The sequence below is a fragment of the Sparus aurata genome, chromosome 18, assembly GCF_900880675.1.
Source record: "Sparus aurata chromosome 18, fSpaAur1.1, whole genome shotgun sequence".
Classification (NCBI taxonomy): Eukaryota; Metazoa; Chordata; class Actinopteri; order Spariformes; family Sparidae; genus Sparus; species Sparus aurata.
In genome coordinates, this window is record NC_044204.1 from 30159993 (window position 1) to 30178181 (window position 18189).

Sequence of the window (18189 nt, forward strand, 5' to 3'; positions counted from 1 at the left end):
GACAAAAAGCCACGAGGATGAAATCTTGATATCAGAGATGAGTCATTGTTTTGTGAGGAAGGAAAGCACCTCTATGATTTATTCATGACTAAAATGGAGACAGAAGAGAGCAAAATATTCATGTGTTGGATATTTAATATCAAAGTGAACGCTATAAATCATTCAACCATCCTAAAATCTGATACTAAATGGCGTATATTGCACGCTACTAAAAACCACGATCAAACAGAAACACTTTAAGTTTGGCTAAACTCGTCACTTCAGTCCGAGAAAACAATACAGTTTATGTGATATTCAGCTGCAGGCATTGACTTTACAGCCTCTCTTGGAAGGAGAATAAAAAGCAACCTCTGGGCGATGAGACCCTGCTGCTGCAACCCTGTCATGTGCAAGACTTTTATTGGTGTCAGCAGTGACCAATGGAAAAATGGAGCCGCTGCAGTCGGCACGCACACGCTGACCTCAGTCGACATATCATCCAGTCAGCCTGTCCGCTCACACACCTTCTTCTCCCGGCTCTGATGACAAACGCTATTTATAGCCCATTTTAGCTGTTATTACTGAGCTATACCTTTCAGTGTACCCTTATCTACAATCTGAAGTGATTAAACCGGCCCTCATCTGCAGGCTCGATCACTGCGCACAAAAGTTATTCTAGCCTTTTAGAAACCGCCAGCCCCTGACAGTCTAGCAAATGAAGCATGTCATTGGACATATCATTGACAAAGACAGAACAGGGGAAGCATTGTCGTCAGGATCGGCAGCGCTGCAGCTACAGGATTTCAGCGGTTGAGGTGAAACATATGCAGATATAGTGGTGCATTTTTCGTACAGGCTGTAATCGCGCTGTGATTTAAGGGTCAATGTGCTATTGATTAAACATAACTGGCTTTGCATGCTAGGCATAAGCGGTCAATTAAACAAATCCCTCACAGGATATAACGTATGTGTGTGTGTGTTAACACTTAGTTTGGCAACGTGTGATTTCGTGTCCAAGTACACAAAGGACCGTGTTCCATATTCAATAAGTGATAGGGAGTGGTTCTGTTAATTGACGGGCCATTGTGTCGCGTGAAGTTTCAGCCTCCAGTCCGGTTCAAGCTCTAGAAGTTCTTTCACACCCTTTCATGACGCCAACTGTTACCTTCCATGTGTGTTATATATTGTACGATATGGAACATCGGGTGAGAATAGCAAGACGTTCCTCGCTTTCAACCCTAGAATCAGGACCCAGGCCCAATCCCAATACAGCTTGTCCACCCTGTTTTGCAAATGTGTGCCTAGAGGTAAGGATTATGATTCTTGTTGGAACAGAGGGATAGAGCGAGGTGTTGTATAAGGGTTCATAAAAGGTTGTCTGTTGTCTCAATGTATTATAGTCATTTTCTTTATAGCAGCCATTTAAAGATCGATCCTAGTTTGTTGACAAGTAGCTAAGTTTACATTATTATTGCTATATTCTTTCTAAATTAAGACAAAATGACGACAACAACTATATCTGAACAAAATGGTCAAACCGGGTAACCAGTGAGGAGCAGCTCTCTGTGGATTCATTATCTCAACCTGTAGTCTCGAACAGTGAAGAAAAATAAGTAAGACTCCGTGGCAAAACAAAAGCATGGTGCTCATAAATCTCCCAGAGGCCCCTCTGAGATCCTCCAGGTCATCACTGCAGCGCAGCAGTGTGATACCCACTGGGTTAGGGGGGTCATAGAGGAAAGGGAAAGGCATGACACATTGTAACGACGGGGAATCTGAACTCCCGCTGAGCTGCTGCAACCCATCATGGAGTATTTCCTGATTGTATGTCTAACCTTTCAGCAATTTTGGCGACAGCATGCAGTGCGTAACATGCGTTTTGCCTGGGGAGGCATGTCTGCCATGTTACAGACAGTGCAGTTCAAAGTGAAGGGAAGATGTTCTCATAGAAAGGGACACCGTTTTATTTTGAATAACCCGTGACCTTAGCAAATCAACTATGTCTGTCTGATGTACGTGATAAAAATGCATATTTCTGTCTGTCTATCGGACCGCACTGTTTTCAGGGAACAGCTTTGTCCTGAGCTGTCAAAGGAAAGCTTATGTGTCTGTTAGGACTCGTAACATAAAACGGTTCCAGATACACAGAACACAAAGGTGTCTGTCGAGCTCGTACGGCCATTTAAACCCTGTTGCAATGTTTTTACACCAGTGTGGGGACCTGCAGTTAAACAGGTAGGGAGTCCTGTATATTTGTCATATAAAATAAAACTCTTTTGACAGATTTAACCGCTGATAGCTCTGTATTTGATGACTTGACTTCAATGGAGTCTCTTTAATGTTTATTTTTTTCTAAGATGGTTCCACTGAGACAAAGTAGATCAGTTACAGTGATGATCAGATGTGCAGTAGAAGTTTTTACGGCGAGGATAAGATACTAGCTGTGATGTGGTGATCAGTAAAGTTGCCATCACAAAGATCAAAGTCAAAATATCATCTGGCTTCAATGTCACAGATCCTTAAACGCATGTAGACAGGACCAGAGATGTAGAGTACCGTCGGAGGAAAAGGATGAGCCGTCTGATACAGCCAGTAGTTTTATGTTTGATTGTTTATCGGCAGTCATTCAGAAAGTGTCTGTGACTTTTCCTCCTTCCTCTGGTTGCACACTATCCATCAAACTTTAGCTATGGTTAGCCCAGCAACTAACACTGGTTAAGATTTGGATGACATCTCCTCATGTTCCACTGCATTATTTCAGTTGTGTAAGAGAAACAGCCTGCGTCACTTACCTTGTAGCTTTTCATGTATTGGGGTCCTTAAACACCAGGTTGACGGTCGGCTAATATCGGGGCCGGCAGTTAGCTTTGTGGCTCCAGTTGTTGCGGTGTGTCGCGCATCGTTGGCGCTAGATGGCCCTTGTCTGCGGCTTTTTGGCAGATTGGGCCTGTGAGAGAGAGAGTTAAGCAAATCAGTGCACAAGAAGAGAAAAGCACAAAAAAAAGAAAAGCCCCTTGAGCCTGTTGATGTACTATCCGTGTTTTCCCCCTTTTAGTTTGGTTTCTTCCAAATTTTTAACCCAAAATGACAGTATCTGACAACCTGGGAATAAAATTTAACAATTACGTGTAAAAACAATACACTGACTAAAGCACCTTTAAAGCAGTTGTTTGCCAATTTGAGCAACCCATTTTGTAGCCAAGAGTTAGGTGAAACATCCACATCACTATCATGTCTGTATTTAGCTATGGCCATCCGCCAGTTAGCTTGAGTTAGCATGAAGCCTGGAAACAGGAAAACATCGGTAACAAAAGACATCTACCAGCAAATTCATAAAGTATATCATGTTTGTTTAATCTGTACAAAACTGAAGTGCTGAAGCTGTTGTCGTGCGTGCTGTTATGTTATTGTTTGTCTCGGTTGAACTCTGATGTTAAGTGTCTGTTTTCATCAGTATTCTCTTTAGTCGTAGTTGTTTTTGTCTCAGCTGCCACAGACACAAAGGGAATTTCCGAAAGGATCATAAACAAACTTACGTGCACTTGTTTTTGAGCCAGTGTTGCCGATCTGGAACTCCTGTCTGCTTGTCATAGTTGTGGATTAAATGCTTCTGTTGGCATACTTTACCAACACATAATATTTCATCGTGTTAATAAACAACCACCATCAGTGACACCTTCTGTCATCACACAATAACCTCTTCACCTTTGCCTCCGCAGACCAGTCAAAACAAGGACGGCGAGAAAACAATGGTGCTTAAAAGTATATTAAGTCTACAGGTGCTTAATATCAATGATGAAGAGCCTGTTTTCATTGAAACAATGGCCGCATTCTTGGCCGCGCTGGTGGACGTGGAGGCGATGTCCAGGTTGACATTCTTCACCGCTTCCTCGACGCACGCTGCGCTACCTTGAGGGCCTTGAGGAGCCCGCATATTTTCCAGACTGCACATCCTCAACAGTGATGGGGCAGAGATTCCAGCGGCTTATAGGCAGCAGGTGTGAGGCCAAGACGGACTTTCCAAGGATGTTAAGTCAATGGAAGACTCATTAATGTCCTTCCCCTACCTCTGCAAACAAAAGGACAGGAATGCAGGAGGATGCCTGTCGACATGCCGCAGATGGAGCAGATACGGTCCTCTGAATAGGATCCTGATCACTGGTCAAAGATAGTTTAAACACTGGGGGCTTGCTGGGACTTTTTCAGCTGGGCCCTAATACAAATAAAAACTTAAACCTGCAGGAATAACGGCCCTCTACGGGGCTTCAGGGATTCAGTGTTTGTCCCGAGCAGACAATACAATAATTTAAAGCCATCCGGTCGTAACTGTTTCTCAATTTGTCTTTGTGGTGAAAAGTTTAACTCAGTAAAGAGGATTTGAGAAAGGACGTATTTGTTTATAAATTGGTTAAACTTCAAGAGAACAAAGAGCAGTCAGCAGAAAGGGGGACATATTACCACTTTCTTGCGTCTGCCGTCTGACTCCAACCTCATTTTAAACATCTCCATGGTGATTGCTGGAGATGGGCTTAAGAGCTGAAATTGCACATAATTGCTCTATCTCAGCTTGAGTGAATTTTCAGAGGACTTAAAGTGCAGGGAACAAACAACGCAGCTCTTCAACAGCAAAACAAGGACAGGAAAAAAAGGCCTTTTGGCCAACAGCACATGTGAGTTCTCAGAATATAATCAATTGTTTCATGATTTCATTTTTCTTCGTCAGAGAGAGTATGGTTGAGCTGCTCGGCTGTAACTGAAGACAAAACAAATACATCTTTTATTAACAGATGCATTTATTAACAGCATGGATGATTGTTTAACAAAAATAAAATTGTCCAAACATATAGAATGATTCTCTATATTTATTTTGGATAGACGGTTCAGTTTTAAATACTCGACCCTCAAACCTAAACAATGTTATTTCATATAGAGCTTCCCCCAATGCACAAGTTAATACAAGCTGATTACTGCACAACATACGACCTGCTCAGTGCAAACTGGCAGCGAGACAAAGTAAAGAAGTAGCTGGCACAGAAAACTGAACATTTTGTCTGGAATTGACCAAACGAAAGCTGGAAAATTAATAATTTACAAATCGTGCAGACTAAGAATCGACTAATATTAGGTGAAGAGGCCTTACTTGAAGAGGGAGTCCATGTTGCACGGTCATACTTTATCAAAATGAAATGTTGCTTCACCACGGACAGGTATAACATGTGGTGTGTAAAATACCTGTTTTAAGTTTGACTCACAAACTCACAAGCACCGTTTTGTTTTGGTGTTTTTCCTGAGAAACAAATGTAATATGCACTGGCCCCTTAACCTTTTTTGAATAATCATCATAGATCACAGATTAATATGTTTTATTTGATGTCATCCATGTTGCCAGATTGCCTATGAAACACAATAAACACACTACATACAGTACATCTTTCACTGCAACCTGGCAATAAAGACAAACATGGCTGGACCTGCATTTCTCATAAATTATCTTAAGAACTCTTAAATCTGGAGGACGCTTGTCACTTTTGACAGAAATCATGTATGTCTTTCCTGGAGAATAATTTTGAAATGTTGTGGACTCCGACAGATTTTGTTTATCTATGTGATTGGGTGCTCATTTTAGCAGCTGGCAGATAGCGTCTGGTTACTATGGAGACAACTGAAACCTATTGCATGAAGCATAAATTGAAAATGTGGTGCAGCTCTTTAAATTCTGTCGAGCAACATTCATCAACAGTGCTGAGCGGCCATAAATCCATAAATCAGGCGTTATCCAGGCCTTCCATTGGCATTATTTATATTTGATCTAAAAATTACTGTCAGTGTTTATAACAATAGCATAAGAAAGTCTGACTAAATTGGTTTTGGCTGGTTTTGCAAACTGGTGTTGGGAAAACAAAAAGCGCGGCTGTGTAGCTGATCTTGCAAGATCAGTGAGAGTGAATTATTAGCTTAAAATAGGTAATGTAATGTGGATGTAAATGTTCAAAATGAATTTGTCTACAAGCTCATGATCATTTACTTAAACTTTTCACATGTTTACACTATAGCTAAATGAGCAGGTTATTATCAAAACACAATAATAAACACTGCAGACAAATGAGCAGATCCATGTCAGCTGTGTTGTCTTTACGCTGAGCATTTCTGCAGCCACTGTTGCAGAGCAAACATCAACCTTTAGACTGGTCACCATGGCCACTGGAGTTGCCTCAGCTGGCGTGTCAAGGTGTTTTAATGGGGCCTGTTGATGGATGACTCCATTACTGTACCACAGCATGCTGTGTCACCTCCAGCTGCACACAGCACTGGCACACTCCCTTCCCCATCCCAGGATGTTGTTGTATTGTTTGCACGGAAGGAAATTAATGTGTTTAAAAACAACAAACAACAAATATATCTCCTGCAGAAATACTTCCTTTTGATAAGAGATGCGCTTGATGCAGCAGCGAGCGGCCGGGAGATGAGTGCGTTGTTGACCGCAGTGACGGCGAGGCCTACATCCTGTCGGAGATGGCCTCGGCGCTCCGTCCTGAGGATCCAGACCACAGCACCAGGGCTGAAAAGAGGTCAGGCAGCTGCTCTTTCATTTGACTGAACCGCTGAAGCAGAGCAGCGATGGTGAGGAGTGAAAGACGGAGAGTAGAATCGTCTGAAGTGAAGCCGCCACAACAAACAAGTTATGGCCCAGATCGAGGTGCTCCCCCATCATCATCCTGCACGCTATCTGAACCACATTAGTCAAGCTTGAAAAGCCTCCCCCTGCTCGCCACAAGACCGCTGAAGATGGACGAGCAGCAGGGAGGCAGATGAAATGCAGGTAAAGCAGAAAAAAGGAAACAGACAGAAAGGTAGAACTTTTCTGCTCCGTGCGATACAAAGGCCAAGACTTTTTGACTGCATGCAGCCACATGGGCTCGATCGCTAATAAATCCCAGGTGTTCGTGTCTGTGAGGTGTTAAATCTGAAGGGTCCTGCCCTCTGTGGCCTCGGGGTAGCACTGAGCTGCACAGGGTGGAGGACCCGAGAGACCTGACCAAACTGTCACACAAGATCAGATGTTGCATTTATTCTGTAGCTCGAAATCTAAAAGCTCATTTGTTTTACTAAAAGTTTCGCCGGTGCACAAGATGCTCGTCTCTGCAGATCCTTGAAGATGTGAGTGGGTTTGCGTGTGCATGTGATGTCTGTGAAAAGGCTGAGGGGCATTCACTCTCAGATTGATATAGCTCCTCAGCCTACCATCAGGGGTCTTGTGAAAAGAGGTGATAAAAAATTTACCGCTTTACAATAAATTTTTCACTGACAAAAAACTTGGACTGTGCCGGTTAGTGAGGGCTAGCAAAGGAAGAGACGTTCGGGTCGAGAGGACTTCTAAAACCTCCGAAACAACATTTGTTGATACTTGATTGAAAATCATCCGCTCGCTTAATTGTTTAATTTTACCTCGATTGATTAAAGAGCTCCTATTGTTCGCACGTGTTACCATTTTTAGAGCGAGAACAAAATAGAACATGACTGGAGGGAAAGAATATCATTCAACCTGCTGATTAGATCTGCAGCGAACCAGGATATGAAGCTTGGATGAATGTGGTCAGGAGACTCCTAAATTACCTCTCTGCTCAACTCTGAGGCTTACAATAACACACTTTAAGTGTGCTCCTTTAGGCGAATTCGACAATGCAAACATGTAAATTGAGATGAGAAGCCAATTTCCTTTTCCAATTACGCCTTTCATTTAGTTTTGCTCCGGTTTGCCAAAAAGCTGCCGCTGCAATCCAAACAGAAATCAAACAGAAATAAATCAAATGTATCTCGGACGCGGCGGAGCAGGAAGCGCACGTTTGCTTCAGACTACAAACTGTTTAAATTCCACAGTGAAGGAATGTGTCGCTTACATTAACAGTTTGTTACAGGCTGATGTGAAACAAGGAAGTGGGTCGCAGTCGTGTATTTGTTGCGAGAAACTTGAGAAACTGAGCCCGACTAAACCCGGCTGAACCCCACCGAGCCGTCGGGCACCTGTTTTCTGCAAACGCCAGCGGAAGCTTCTGCACCCTCCACTCACCATCCCTCCCCTCCCCCAACGCTGAAATCTTGTCCTCAAGGGATTCAGAGTCGTCTTATCACAATTCCTCTGTCCTGGATTATTCCCATCCTGCGCAGTGACTAGTGGGTGCCAGCAGGCCACGACTGCCGACACAGATGGGAGTCCAGGCCTGTGATGGCTTCCATATGTCACATCGCTCCTGCAAGTCTGTGCTGCTTTTTTCTTTTTTTTTAAAATGTTTTTCTTTCCATCTCTCATCTCTTTCGCTGTTTGGCTCTTTAAAATGGCCTGAGCAGGGAGGGAGAGGTGAGTGCCGTCGAGGTTGGAAAGGGTCAAACATGATGCCCATTAATACATTTCAGTGCAGAGCACGGATTCAGGCCCAGCTTGAGTTCTACCTTTTCACTGAATGATTATTGGGAGGTTAAACACTGCAAGGTTAAAACAGCCACATTTTACTGCCAAAAAGCCGACAGGAGATAATTTGTACGTTTTGGAGTGCCCTCAGTGTCCGCCAGGGCCTTGGAATTGGACCCATGGTGAGATTTCCCACCATAACTCCTTCTCCCATTAACTGTCTGGGGCTTGAGACGTCTTAAAGCTGCCCTGGGGACGCTGTGACATGGCTCCATGTTGCTGCATGGTAAACATGAACCAATCGGAAGCAGAAAAAGCCCTCTTTGACACCGCAACACTGGGAGGTTTTCCCAGCTTGACTGACACATGAGAACGCTAATATTCCCTGTCTGATTATAATCCTTATAGTCGACCTCATTAGCCAGGCATCCGCATTGAACCCTGGCTGAGTAGGGTCCAGGAGCTCAGCTGTCAGTCAACACCTTTTCCTTCAAACAAAGGGCATCAGGGAGAAATAATCCAGCTCTCTCTCTCAGGAGCTTATGAACAGCCTGTTTTGGGATTTGTGCAGCCTTATGCATGCAAGCATGAACGCAGTCATGACACATCACCTTGGTGTCTAAATGTTTTGGGACAAAATCAAAGATAAAGCTTAACATGCACATGTGAAAGAAATAGAGAACATCAATATAAGTCTCTGGAGTTGGAAAGCTTGTTTAACTCAAAGTGAGGTAATCATTTTCAGTTTCTTTATCATTGCACTCTGACACGCTGAACATGGTCCAGATCTCTGCAGGAATAGTCAAACCAAAACCCTCTTTAGATTTCTCTCTAAACCTCTCCCATGAGCCCTCACACAAAGTAATTCATTGTATATAAAGCGCACATGTTAATGCAAGTTAACACTTGTACGTTCAGGTTCGCGTCCTCAAAGAATGCAATAAAGCCTCCACTTTCCATACTAAAAGAATTAGCTGAATTCCTTGAGGTTCAGATTCTGGACAAAGGTTGGATTGAGGTTCCCCCGCGAACTTTGGGCCGTCTCTCTGTGGACGTCACTCCATTCATCCCTGTTTTGATTCACCACTTCACCAGCAAACACATCAGCATTTAAAGCAACATGATGTTAAAGCCCTCCTCTCTGCGGCATGGAGTGAAATAACAACCTATAAAATGACACTGGCTACGGGCAGTCTGCCGCTTCAAAACACAGAGCTGACAAGGTGATTTACGGCGTGCTCACTTTTCCTGAGGGTGACAGCGGAGACAGAGAGGAAGAGTGATTCAGGCCTTTGTGAGTTCTTCTCATAAAAGGTTGAGCGATGAGACCCCACTGCTCTCATAACATTCCTTTGTTGTTTGGGTAACATACCCAAACAGAAAATGATATGCCATTTACGGCATTTGTCGTGTCACCAAACACTGACGCCACTTACCGTCCCGCTCGCCTCCATAAAGCAGAGTAGAAGTGGCTTTTCATGGGAAATTCACACAGAGCGACAGCTTTAGGATGAAATGCAGGGGAAAAAACAAACAGTTGCACTCGCACTAATTCAATAATCTCCATTTTTCCGCGTTCTCTGTCTGCATTCTGTAACTTTATAGCTCAGCAGTGTGGAGAAAATTGCGACTGTGCCAGTGCTTTTTCTTTGAGTTGAGAGATTGCCACAGACATGAAAAACAGACAGACGATGGACAGATGGGCAGTCTGAGTGTAATAGAGCTTTTTTTTTATGTAGCTATCTGTGTGTAGCCTGAACCGAACCCATATCGCCCCTACAAAAAGGCCTGGGAGGCCGTCCACGCTGCTATGTTAATCTGAAATGCTGCAATGCCAATGGTGCTGCATGGTGGGCTGCTCCTTACTCCCTCATGCCGGTGCATTCAACATAGCTCTGCTGGACCGCCGCCTGGGAAACAGATGGCAGGGAATAACACTGTCACCCACCCTGAACACTGACATCCTGGGCCAGGCCTCCGCCACGCACTTTGCTATCTGTCTGTTTGTATCGCCTCTGAAATCCCCCCCTTATCCTCGCAGAGCCACCAGCAGATTAGGAGATATACATGAGTGAAACTGACTGGACAGCTGAGCCCCATTAGCCAAACATACGCTTCCATTTTACGATGAGTCCATTTGCTCGAGGATGTTTAAGTGGCCCCGGCGGCTCTGATTGGTAGGCGTTGTTTTGGGTTTTAGGACAACGGGACAGATGACCAGTGAGCCAGACCCTACGTGAACTGGAACAGGAAGACAGGTCCCCTCGTTCGGTGTCTGGATTTAAACAATTAGACAATTAACTAGTTAAGAGGGATCAATCGGTCTGAGGATTAAGACCAATTGGAAATGCTGAAACACTTTAGATTAGAAAAAGATTACAAAGACAACATAACGTACTAATACTGATTGAAAGCAAAATAATCCTCCTTACACTAACGCAAAGCTGACGTTCGGAATTGAAGCTACAGTTCAAAACAACGGTCAAGGAAGTCTGTAATGTATAATATACTAAAAAACATGTTTTTATATTCAATATTATTATCTACAATACATCGAATCAATACGTTGGATTCTTTAAGTGATTAGACTTGAGATGCTCCACTGGCATCACATTTTGTGTTTTATACTGCTGGACTAATCAAGGGTTCTCCAAATTATCAATGGATAAGATGATTATGTGTGATGTGAAATGGATCTTACTGATGAACCCACAGAGAATTATCACCTGCTCTCAGCTTTATGTCGTGTTTCCGCTGCATGATGCAGCTCAGTTCAACTCGAAGCGCTACTGGTACTTTACTCAATTTCATGTTTACTGCAATTTCCCTCCAATACAGATGGGATTCATCTTAGACACACCAGGAGGACATCAGTTTACCTTTGAGATCCGTTCATCGGCAAACAATCAGAGGAACATTTGCACTCTGTCAATTGACCATGGTGTGGTTTTATCTAGGTCACTTGAACTTGTGGTCGTTGTGCAGGATGTCTGTCAAATATAAGTTATGATTCTTGTGACTTTAACCAATCCAACACAACCCCGTGCCTAAATGACTGAATAGGTTGATTGCCAGTGACTCCCCAATATACATACATCACCATTCCCCAAACAACTTGACATTGCAGCAAACTAATGACATGCGTACCAGACCTCTGTCATTACACTACTACACTAAGTTTGAAGAAAGGACTGTGGTTTGGGTTAAAATAACTGTGTTACTTAAGTATCTTCTGTTACATGACGTAACTTTATAACTTTATTAAGTCAAAATAACTCTTAATTGACTTTTGGTTTCATGTGGGGCATAAGAAGCCGTCTCCTGGATAAAAGTCCTGTGCTTTGTAAACCCAACCATCTATCCCAACCCCTCCTTGCTATACGAACTTTGTCAGAGTTTGTCATTCTTTCTACTACTAGGGTGGCTGTGGCTCAGGGGTAGAGCCAGCATCTTGTTCTTGGAAGTAAACTGGTTGTATTTCCCTGGTCTGCATCTCCAAGTGTCCTTAGGCAAGATACTGAACCCCAAACTGCTCCTTATGTGCTGGTTGGCACCTTGCATGTCAGCCACCGCCATCAGTGTATGAAGGTATGTATGACTTACTGTAAGTTGCTTTGGACAAAAGCATCTGCTAAATGCCCTAAATGAACCCTGACTTCCTTCTTTGCTCCCGTAATAATCACTACAGCCATTAGGGGTCTGTCTAACAAGAAACACAAAGATGGGTCCTAACAAGCTGCTTTCACAGTCTGGCTGCAAGGTCGTTTTTCTGGAACCTGGAGGTGACACTAAAAAATACTTGTGTATATTTAGGGTTAAACATTGTTTGGCTCACTGTCAAGCAGTATTGCAAATCTCACAAGTGTAACGGCAAACTTTGGCCATGAGTGTTGAAATGATCTCATGCGCACACCAGTCACACAACAAGGAGAAGCAATCCAGACTTCAGCCGAAGTCACAAGGACAATTTCTCTGTCAGATTTCCTTCGGAGCGGGGTTTTCGGGAACAATCTCTCCTGGATGTGTTGCTCGCTCCTGTTCAAAGACTTGTCAGCAGCATGGGTCCTTTTTAATATCAGCCCGCTGAACCTCTCCTCGCCCCCCCAGCGGCACTTCTAATCTGGCTGGCAGGAAGTGATTTGATCTTGGTGAAAGCAGAGCATCTGAAAATCTAATAGATTGGGGCGTGAAGTGCCGCTATTTGACCTTGTGTGTTGATGCTGGTTTTGAGAGTGGGAGACAGTGACAGCAGGTGCGTTGCCTCCTGTCCCTGTTGATGTCCTATGGCAGCACTTTCATCAGTGATTTCTGTCTGAGGCCACTGAGGCAAACAGAGCAGTTTGAAGTGGGAAGTGTTATCGTGGAAATCAGGTCTATATGCAGGAAAGACTGAAGCTATGGCAGGTTCATTACGAGGTAACTCCAGTTTATCACAACTAACTCATACTTTTTTTGTTTGACACAGCAAAATTCCAATGTGATCTGGACACAATCCTGGACCGACGCGCACAAGCAAACAGGACAATAACAAAGATATCACACTGTCTTACTGAAATAAACATGGAGGCCCCTGAAATCAGCGTTTACGTGGTCCACTAGATGTCCAGTAGAAGCCAGTGAATTTGTGAGAATATAATATGTTTATCAGAGACTTAATCGCAGCTGTCGTCTATGTTCGCATTCACTAAGTGATTCCCGCTAGTGCAGAATTGTGATAAATGTCTATTTAGAGCAGTGTTATGAAAAGTGCCCCAAATTTATACTTGAGTAAAGAAATTGTAACAAAATACTGTTGAAAGTGAAAGTCACCCATTTGAATAGGACTTGAGTAGAAGTCTTAAAGTATTTATCTTAAACTTTGTATGTTCTCATATCCTGTAAACTAGTGGCGGACAAATCAGACACCTGGGCAATTATCGGATCAGATAGTCAGCATTTCTGTGATTATCCAAATTAGTGATTTATTTCTTTTTTGTTAGAAGACCAACCAAATAAATCAAAAAACTGCAGATTATGACAACGTTTCCCACCAGTCTGAATTAAGCTAAAAGTACTTTGGGAGGTAAAACTGAAAGTGATCACATCTGAACTGTTGGTAGTAATCTGTCATTACAAAGATAAACTGTGAGCACACAGAACTACAGCAGGTATAGAAGGTCAAAGTTCAACTACGAGCTCCATCTGTAAACTGTGAAAGATGTCTATAGTCTTAATTGTGCTGCAGTCTCAGATCTCAGCAAATGTAAATGTATTATTAATTATCATATCACTGTGAAAACTATGATTATAACACCCAAGTTGTAATAACTCGGAAATTATTAAAACTCACACTCTCTGGATCAACCAAGTTAATATTTCCTGGATCCAACTCAAGGTCCTCTTACATGATCATACCACGTGGTCTTCATCAGTGGACAGAATTTGCGCACTGTCATGGACATTAATCTGTTGACGTTTAAACTCAGTTGCTGATACGACGTCATAACAGTTAAAGTGGCAACAGACAACTTAAAAGTCACAAATAACAACATAGGACAGGAGTTCAATTTTAAAATCATGAAGTCAATAATAGAGATGTGAAAGCAGTAAGAAATGGAGCCAGGCTGCCAAATCAGCTGGGTCGTTACTTAACCTTTACTTTTCCTGGGAGATTTAGTGCCTGGTGTCAAACAGAATTGCATTGCCATCCATTTCTTATTATTATACATCCATTATATTGTGCAGGCACTATTTAATTCACGATTAAAGCAAAGAAAACTTGTCTATTTCCATCTTAAGACAAAAAAATGGAGGTAGAAATCCCTGAACAAAGGCAGTAAGTGGTCTTAGAAACTTAGAGTAGAGATTGTTTTAACAAACTATTCCTGAGGTTATGAATGTTGTTCACTGTCCTAATTTGTTTCAAATGTCTTTATTATAAAGTTTTGAAGCAGCAGCGCAAACCAAATTCTACATACTTCCATTATGGCAGAAGTCTCAGAAACGAGTACATACCACTATGAGTAAGAAAGTGATTTGTCTGAAGTGACCTTTATAAATAAACAATTTGAAGTATTGCTCAGAAGTTTAGTGAGTAGTTTCTGTATAATGCATAATGTGGGCACCATCACCCACATTATGAAATACGGAATTTTCCAAAAGTTGCTCACTTCACATTTAGTCATATTCAGACGAAGCACGTAGTACTCACAATAATAAACAACACATTTTTATCAGATTTCACTCAGCCCCCTGTCACCAGCCAAAATCACTTTATTCCACCAGTTAAAGTAAAGGGAAAATATTTCTGGCAACACTCAAAGTCATAAATGCCAAATGCCTCTTAAATTAGCTTCCTTGTATATATCAACACCTCTGAAGTCGACGGAGTAAAAGGAGTGCAGCGCGTCTTCTCATGCGGGTGACTCATATTCATAGCTGCCGCTTTCACTTCTTAGTTGGTGTTTGAACCTTTTCAGGCCCGCTCAAAGTGCAAAATGTCAGAATACCCCAGTGACATTTTCCATGTTTCATTTTCCTCTGGACCTTGACTGGAGTCCCTGCAGTGTCTTATATCTCTCGCCTCCCCTGCCATAGTTTGTAAACTGTCACGCCACCGGTGACGCCGTCCTCACCTGAAAACCATCTCCAACGCAGACCACCAAGGGTGCCCTTGACTCAAAAATGTTGTTCCCTGTACACAGAACATCAGGGGGAGTATCAAATCAAGATTGATTTTTCTTTCTGGAGGCGTCTTCTCTATGTCTGCTGCAGGAAACCAGTGTCCCTTTTTTCACAGGTGGCTCCACATCTGGAGGCTCCAGCTGCAGGAGAGCGTGGATCCGGAAGGGCAGATGGATGGATGCACTGTGGCTGGTGGAAGTCCTTATTACCCCGTCCACATCCTTCTAGAGGAGCTCGCCTATTGAGGCCATTAATCCTTGGCTGCTTCAGGGGTCGTATGTCACTTCTAGTCCATCACTCCCTCGTCTGCCACACCATTTCACACACACCAACACACACACACACACACACACACACACTGTGTCTGGCAGGCCCAGAGAGACAGATTTGTTGTGATGGGTCTGAGTTATCCATGCGTGAGGAGCCAATGGGATGTTTTCATCTCTAGGAGAGGTGCACTGACAACAGACAGAGTGGTAACCTCAACAGGTCAGTCAACTCTCCTGCTATACCTGCAGTGTCTCCTCAAATAAGACTCTGAATATGTTACAAACCATGGAGAGTTTTTTTTTAAAATGTCTACAGTATATTCTCAACACATACCTGGCATTTCCAACTTGCAGTCATCCAGAAAACCTTCTCACATTACTTCACTCCTTTAACCTCATAAAAGCAAAGATGCCCTACATAACTTATCATTCCCACCAAAAAACAACATGGGAATTGTATCCTTCTCAGCAACAGGAAAGGTAAACACCAGTCTGAACCTTTTAAGGGGAGCGAAACATATATGGCGAGATGACAAAAGATTCATCAAAGTGTCACCATATTGTGTGGGAGTGAAACACTGCAGCTCTTGTATTGTGCAAAGTGCAGATGTGGACGGAGCAAAGATAAGCGAGCAAGAATCCAGTCCGAACAGGAGAAAGTGTGTCATCTTTCCCACACACAGCTCACACTTACTGCATTTTTGAGATAGCATTGCTTACATGAAACTTTACCTGCTGATTAATCAGACGTAAATGCCAAGGACGGAAGGAAAAAGCTTAAATTTGGATGTAACTTTCCAAGCTTTTGTGCCAAATTCATATTCAGTGGACAAAACAGAAATGATAGTCTTGATACATCATTTTAAGAAGCCTGTTAAAGGTACGATGAATGCCTTATTTTTAGTCTATTCACAAGTTTCCAGGGGAGGTAACTGGGGAAACAATTTTGGGTGATATTTCTGTTGCTAGGGGAAACTAGGATATGTTACAAAGTGCCACAACAACTGATGCAGCAGCAGCAGCAGCAGCAGCACTTTTGAGGCATGAGCTAAGTGCTAAGCAACAGTACTATTCACATGATAAGGATGCCAAATTAGATCTTCGTGAATGAGTATGAACATACCAGTAATATCACTCCAAGAAAGAGGGTACCATAGCAAAACCATAGAAAACACTAATGCCAGTTAAAGGGATAGTTCGGGTTTTCTGAAGTGGGGTCATATAAAGTACATATCTATAGTCGATCTGTTTCCTACCGTAGTCACGGATCAGCACAGCCTCAGTTTGGAGAAGCAGAGAGCCGCTCCAGCCCAGACGCTCAGCTTTGTACTGCAGTGAACTAGTGGTGTGCCAAAATATCGATACTACGATATATCGCGATATTTCGTCTTGAGGTACGTTATCGATACACCGAAAAAAAAAAGCGAAATTAACCACCTAAAACAAGGCTCACGTAAATTTTTTTACATCAGTCTACGTTATATAGGTAAAATTCACACTGCTTTACATCACTGTCAGACCGCGCTTTCTTTTGGCACTACATTTTCTCAACCACAGAACCTTCGTATCCCTACGCATTAGCGTAACTGGGCGACAGCTGATCTGACAGCAGCGTCTGACAGCGATGTAAAGCGGTGTGAATTTTACCTACACGTACACTTGACCTGATATAGATTTTTTCAGGTGAGCCTTGTTTTAGGTGGTTAATTTCGCTTTTTTGCTGAACCCCTTTCACTGTAGGGCTGGGTATCACCAGGTACCTCGCGATACGATACTATCACGATATTTTGCCCACGATAACAATAATATCACGATACAGCGATTCTGCGATAATCGATATATTGCAAGAAATTTCATCCACGATATCTGTGTCACTGAAGAAATTCAGAATTTATTGACTGCACTGAATCCATTTCACAGGAATTACAAAACATTGTCAATCAATTTCACATGAATGACAGCCAAGTAAACAAAGAGTATATTGCACAGTGTGTCTTCTTAACACACACACTGACTACAACTATCATTAAATATCTATATGTGTAGGTTTCAGAGCTACTTAAACCATTTTTTTTATTATTATTTGGTTGTATACCTATGTTTGAATAAAAATAAAGCTGTCCTCCGAAGAGGGGTGGTGGTGGGCCAAAAAATATCGATAGCGTACCTCAAGACGAAATATCGCGATATATCGTAGTATCGATATTTTGGCACACCACTAGTTCACTGCAGTACAAAGCTGAGCGTCTGGCTGGAGCAGCTCTCTACTTCTCCAAACTGAGGCTGCGCTGATCGGTGATTACGGTAGGAAACAGATCGACTATAAATATGTACTTTATATGGCCCCACTTCAAAAAACCCGAACTATCCCTTTAAGTGACAGGAATGGCTGCTGGAACCAACTCATGGAGCTAACGTTGGACTAGCTTGCTCCCACTGACAAAGATTAATGCAACATTTGCAAAATTAATAGTTGCTAGGTTCAGTTGTAATGTAGTGTGTAAGAAATGGAACTACATCTTAATGAACAAATTAGCATTAGAGACATATAGAAATATCCAAACATGGCCCAATGACCATCGCCAGCTGAGGTCAACAAAGCAGCTATAACCTTTGCTTTTACAGGCTAATTCCTTATTGTTAGTTACACCATCATGGTACAAGAATAGAAAACACCTTGAGCCAAATGAGAAAAATGTCTAACATCCATTTTTAACCAGTTACTGTATAGCACACATCACTTCTCCAGCAGAAACTATCTGTCTCTGGGGACGTAGAAACCCCAGGACACAGCAAAGTAGTGATGAGTGAACCAGCTGTCCTTTCTGCCTCTTAAGCCCCATGTGGAAGTGCACACACGCACAGCTACCT

General features: G+C 42.7%; 1 long non-coding RNA gene across 1 annotated transcript in view; it reads right to left on the minus strand.

The window, feature by feature from the left end:
* The window catches only part of LOC115568550 (uncharacterized), an 83061-nt gene that overhangs the window by 11237 nt on the left and 53635 nt on the right, over nt 1-18189 (minus strand). The window contains exon 3 of the long non-coding RNA XR_003981423.1: nt 2772-2926. This is a non-coding gene — a long non-coding RNA (uncharacterized LOC115568550). The remainder of the gene's footprint in view (nt 1-2771; nt 2927-18189) is intronic.